The sequence below is a fragment of the Elephantulus edwardii genome, unplaced genomic scaffold (assembly GCF_000299155.1).
Source record: "Elephantulus edwardii isolate Elephantulus edwardi_28Jun2011 unplaced genomic scaffold, EleEdw1.0 scaffold00013, whole genome shotgun sequence".
NCBI classification, from domain to species: domain Eukaryota; kingdom Metazoa; phylum Chordata; class Mammalia; order Macroscelidea; family Macroscelididae; genus Elephantulus; species Elephantulus edwardii.
Genome location: NW_006399763.1, coordinates 6,289,491 through 6,295,781, shown reverse-complemented (window position 1 = coordinate 6,295,781; position 6,291 = coordinate 6,289,491). Strand labels below are relative to the sequence as shown.

General features: G+C 43.0%; 1 pseudogene; it reads left to right on the top strand.

Annotated features, from left to right (window-relative positions):
• The first annotated feature begins 2,075 nt into the window (after positions 1-2,075).
• On the top strand, positions 2,076-2,652 carry LOC102869376 (annotated as a pseudogene).
• The last annotated feature ends 3,639 nt before the right edge of the window (positions 2,653-6,291 follow it).

Genomic DNA, 6,291 nt, shown 5'->3' with positions numbered 1-6,291 from the left:
TGATTCAGTGACTGGGGTAATCAGGATGGGTGTGTCAGAGGCCATGCGATTGGCACAGGATAGAGCAGGGTTTAGGGCTGTTGTACATAGGGTCACCATGAGTCACAAACGACTCGATGGCACATAACAACAACATAAATCATAGAGGAGACTGACCATCTTTCTCCTGAAGAGCAGCTGGTTGGTTCCTACTACCAGAGAAGCATAAACTTTGGATTAGCAGCACAACTCTCTAGGGTGTATGCCACTAATCATACAAATTAGGGGGTTGAAAAATATCTCAGAATTAAGGTGTGCTGAAATCCTAAAATGCTTCATTTACCCCTCCTGGAGCCTTTTGCCTTCCAAGATCACATGAAGAATGCTATTTTCTTTATAATCACCATATGACATGTAACACGTACATTCAGGCACTTGAACAGGAAAGACAGGCCAAAGGTAAAATCAGGCAAGTTTGGTGGGTGAGAGATGGGTCAGAGATCAAAAAAGGGAGCCAGAATAGTAAGGATATCACCCGAGGCTTCTGGATCACAGACATGGAGAAGATGATTCTTGACAGGAAGAATCAAGAAGTCAGGAAAATGAGAAAGGCAATAGCTGCCTGAATAGGACAGATATGGGGAAGGGGAGGAGAAAATAGGGAAAATGTGGGTATATAATGAACACTGCAGTATCAAATGAGGGGAAGAACTGTCAGAAAGGAGTAGATATGATTAGGTATTATTTGTATGACAACAATCTTAAATAAGGGGTGCATTTCAGGGAGGGCTGGGAAAATGTGCAACAAAGGGAAAAATTGAAAGAAAGCATTTTCTATTTTAAAAAAGAAAACGCAGGTCAAGAGCTCCATGTGTTTCATCTGCTCAAGACCGCACTGTCACACCAGTCTTGCGACTAAGACTGACAGGGCTGTATGTTTTCTTAAGATCATTAGGTCCTCATTTCCTTCATTTCATATGGCGTAAAAGGAAATTAGACTTAAAACTCATGGCCACTGAGTCAGCTCTGACTCATAATGACCCTAGACTGAATAGAACTGCCCCACTGGATTTCCAAGATTTCTGTAATCGTAACAGAATCAAATTGGTACATCTTTTTCTCACGAAGCAACTAAAAGATTCAAACCCCCAGCATTTGGGTTAGTAGTCAAGCACTAAACCACTGTTCCATCATGGATCTTTACAGTTAGACTTAGAACTTGTCCATTGATTAAGACAAGACTTCTGTTCTAGGACATTCACCTACCTGGTTGTTCCATGAGATTGTAAATAGAAGAATGAAAGTGCATAGTATTACTAATGTGCAGAAGCAGGCAGCAACCAATAAATGTGTGGTTGATCTCTTTTGAGACGTCCAAATCAATCAAAATGACAAGGGCAAGAAGTCTAGGAGGCATGTTCAGGATGAAATGGCAGCTAAGAGAGCTGAATCCTGTATGTTTCTATTAAGAGAGTCTCTGGAAAGATTATCACAGCAAAAGAGAAACTGCAGAATTGAGAAACTAAAAGCAGCAGTGATATCTCACTTGAATGTTTCATTAACTGCTCAAACATAACTAGGTAGGGAGCTCTGGTGGCCTACTGGTAAGAAGCTACACCGCAATCCCAAAAGTACACAGTTCAAATCTACCAGCTGCTCCATGGGAGAAGGATGGGCAATCTCCGTCCATGCTACTAACTGCCTCTGAAAATCCACGGGTGGGTCTGCTATGGGTCAGTTCCAACTCAACAGCACAGCACATGACAACACCAACAATCGTTAGGTAAAGAACCCTAGTGGCATAAAGGCTAAAGTAGTGAGCTATTAAATCAGTGTTGCAGATCCACCAAACAGTCCTTGATAGAAGGATGTGGTGGTCTGCTTTATAAATAAACGTTATTCATAGGGGATGTCTACTCTGTCTCAAGGGGCGGGGTGGGGGGGATGCCTGGGAGGAAGGCTTTTGCACCCGCGAGCAGAGCACCTATTGGACTGCACCTGGCACAGAGCTTTGTGACGCAGGCCGCCTCGTGCATCTGAGGGGCGGGGAGCGGCCGCAGAGCAGAGGCGGCGCCCCTTTTCCTCTGTTGGCCAGGATGGTAACATCTGCCCCACGTGCAGGCAAGCCTCCTGGTGGTGGCAAAGTCGACGACGCGCCACTCCCCATCCCACCGCACTGAAAGCCTGCGAGTGTTCTCACGAAACGAGCTAGCAGAAATGGCCACTACCAGTCATGGAAACTTTGAGGAAAACTTAGAGTCATTGGACCTTGCAGAATTTGCTAAAAAGCAGCCATGGTGGTGCAAGCTGTTTCGACAACAATCTGGCCCTCCTACGGAAAAGTGCACTGTAGCCACCCAGCTGCTCATTGGAGGTGTCACTGGCTGGTGCACGGGTTTCATATTCCAGAAGGTTGGGAAGTTAGCGGCAACGGCTGTGGGCGGTGGATTTCTTCTCCTTCAGATTGCAAACCACACTGGCTACATCAAGGTTGACTGGCAACGAGTAGAGAAGGATATGAAGAAAGCCAAAGAGCAACTGCAAATCCGTAAGAGTAACCAGATCCCTAACGAAGTCAGGAGCAAAGCTGAGGAGGTGGTGTCATTTGTGTAGAAAAACATCCTCATGACTGGGGGATTCTTTGGAGGCTTTCTGCTGGGCATGGCATCCTAAAGCAGACTGCTTCTCCGCCATGGTTTCGGGGTGGTTTCTCTTCCATCAGGCATCAAAATGTGCCGGTTGTGTTTTTCCGCCAGAAGCCTCTGCACTCTGTCATAGGACATTGAGTATCTCCTCCTCTCCTCCCGTGCTTTTCTCCCTGTACTGACAGAGCGGAATCGAGTTCTTTTGGTACAAGTTAACTTAGTACTAACTTAACTTGAACTTGACTGATGATGGAAGAGAGAATGCATTCCTCTCCCAGCACATTCCACATGTGGCTCATCTAGGTCAACAAGAATATTTCTTTCTGCTGTGTACAATTCAAGATAGCTCACCAGGGAGGATGAGTTGATCCTCAAATGTACCTCAGACTTTTGATTTGAGAGAGGAATGAATAGTAAGAACAGAACAGCAGTTTGTTCTTAATGTGCTGCATGGAAAGGAACCGAATACATTGGCCTTTGCATTAAAAAAAAAACAAAACAAAAAACAAAAAAAAAAAAAAACCAACCAAAAACCAACAACAAAAAGCCAAACCGACTCACCAGCAGCAGGTTAGGTTTTGTGCCTAGATGGTTCAAATAATTAAGCACACAGTTCTTAACCAAAAATTTGACCCTGTCAGTGCACACTACAGAAGAAATGCCTGAGAACCTGTTTCCAAAAATATAATCATTGCAAATCTTAGTGAGCACAGTTCTACTCTGACATACATGGGGGTCACATAATTAAATCAATTTTGCAGCCAACCTTAGGGAACTCTGGTGTCCTAGTGGCAAGAAGCTGCGCTGCAATCCCGAAGGCACATGATTCGCGGCCACCAGCTGCTCAGCGGGAGAAGGACGGGAAATCTCCTCCCATATGATTAACTGCCTCTGAAACCCCGCTGGAGGGTCAGCTATGGGTGGGTTCCAACTCGACTGTACACAACAACAACCTGGGAAACATTTTTATTTGTTTAATTTGTCCCCTTTGTAGATGAAAAAATTAAAGCATATATTAGATTCTAGTGCTTCTAGCACTGCAGAAAGGAGACAAACCTGGTGCTGTTGAGCACATATTTTTTCAGTTCATTCAAGAGGTCCATGGAATTTATCACAACTACGTGACATGTCCTAGAAATGATTCACTTTTCTTTGCTCTGATTTAATTTTTATGGAAACTGTCTGAGCAGAAAGTAATCCTGCTTCCTTGAGACCCTGAGGAGTTATACAGAGTACTTAAGGCATTGGAAAAGAATATTGATAAATTAACATTCTGGCTTATGCATCAGCCTTTTGTGAGTATGATTAACCTAAGAGTGTTCCAAACAGCCTTCAGAGATGAAATTCTTTCAAAACTTACAAACTGAGGAACTGATTTATGGATGCAATTGCAGTACCATGGTGAACTTATCTCAGAAGGCCTTGTTTAGGATATCATTATCTCTACTGTATCTACAGTTGTTTGTTGTTTACCCTCAAGTCAAACACTCATAGCTGACCCTCCAGCAGGGTTTTAACAACAGTGCCTGTGAGCTCTGGTGGGCTAGAGGTGCAAGAAGCTGCACTGTAATCCCAGAAGTGAGCAGTTCGAATTTGTCAGTTGCTCTGCTGGAGAAGGAGGGACAATCTCCTCCTGTACCAGTTAGATCCAATTTGACAGTACACACATGAAAAATAATAAAAATTAAAAAAAAACAAAAACCAAAAACCACAGGAGGAGATTTCTCCTCTTACTCCCAAGGATCCACCTTAGGAGAAAGGTGAGCTCCATAGTTTTGTACCCCCAAAGAGGTGCCGCCCTGATTTAGCAATACAACTTCCTCTGCTAGCTGAGCTCTAGTGCAGAGATTTAAGTTCTAAGACAATTCTGATCTTCCTTATTCACTGTCACATTCCCAGTGCCTACTCCATGATAAACTCAAACAAAGCTCAAACTCACTGGTAGCAAGCCAAGAAAAACTCACAGTAACCCTCCCCTGGGTTTCCAAGGCTGTGAATCTTCAGTCAAGGAGATTTCCTATGTTTCTCCCTCACAGTTGATTGTGGCTTTCAAGCTATTGGAGTTGGGCAGCCTTTCAGTTAGCAGGAATTTAGCCATCAGACTACTCCATGATGTTGTAGCTATTAATAGGTGCCTTCGAGTAGACTATGACTCATAGCGATCCTGTGAACTCCATGAAAGATTCTTGATGAATATTTGAGGGGAGAAAATAATAAATAAATAGGTTGCAGAGATTTCTCAGCACACTCAAAGAACAGACCACCAGACTCAAGCAAGCATCCTTGAAAAAGTAGTGGTCTGTGTGATAAAAACACTAGGGAGTAGAAGAAAATTAGCATCATGCAATGACAGGCTGAAAATTGGACTTTGGTTTCCTATAATGGATTCCTTAATTTTTTTCCTGAAAGTGGTAACCAGGCCTTTCTTCCTAAGCACATCTTAGCCTGGAGGCCCGTGAATTCTTTTTGCTGGGCTTTCTGAAGTCTATGGGGGAGAGAACAGTCTAAAAGTATTATATTTTAGGGCATTATTTTTATCGTAGGAGTATGCAATGAGGGTTGTAGAGTGGATTATATTTGGGGCTAGGGGTGGGGTTTGGGGAGGTGCGGGGGGGGGATTGTGTATCAATGAGGGAGTTTTTCTTTTGCTTTTCAAGGAGAGGAGCAAATGGGGGGGAGGGGGGAGGGGTTTGTGCGGGGAGAAGGGTGCAACAATGAATGAATGGAATCCCAAAATCTCTGTAGATGTTCATTGACATGAAAAATAAACAACCTAAATTAAAAAAAAAATTCATTTAGCTAGTTAAATGTCTCCTACAGATAAGAAAGAACAAAGAATGATTGCTATGAATTGTGGTGTTGGCAAAGACTATTGAATAAATTACCAAAAGAACAAATCTATCTTGGAAAAGAGCGCTTTTGAGGCAAGGATGATGAGGCAAAATCACATATTTTGGGCATGGTATCAGCCAGGGACCAATCCCTGGAGAGCATCACGCTTAGAAAAATAGAGGTTAAGAAAAAAAAAAAAGGAAAACAATGAGATGGATTGAAAACAGAGAAGGCAACAATGGTCTTAAGCATAGCGGAGGATGGTACAGGAGCCAGTAATGTTTTATTCTGTTGTATATGGGGGTACTATGAGTCAGAACCAACTTGACAATATGGATAAGCTGTAATCTAAGAAGAATTGGACTTCTGCCTTCAAAGAATACAGTTAAAATTAAAGATTGCAAAGCACCCTGAAAAGACGTATGGTCCATAACCTGTGTTCACAATGCACCTAAGACATTGCTGAGTGATTCAAGAAAGACTTGGTTTTAGGAGACCATCAGGGTCATTTGTTGTTTGCCTCCTTTCCCTTCTCTTGGCCACTGCACCTCTGTTTCCTTTTAAAGGACTATTTATCTCTCTCTGCCCTTGAAGTACTGATGGAACTCTCACGCCAGGTCACCAGCCCTCCTGTGGGAGGCCTGAAACAGACATAGAGTTGATCAGACTTTTCTTGTAAGTGGTTCAATCTTAGCAGAGTAACACAGAGTGAAGGAATAACTATAAGGCAGTCATTCATTCCAGTTGAGTTGCCCTCATAAAACCAGGGTTTATTTCCTACTTTCAAGAATCCCAGAAATATCCTTGTACTGTTCTGAATCTGGTCGTCCAACTT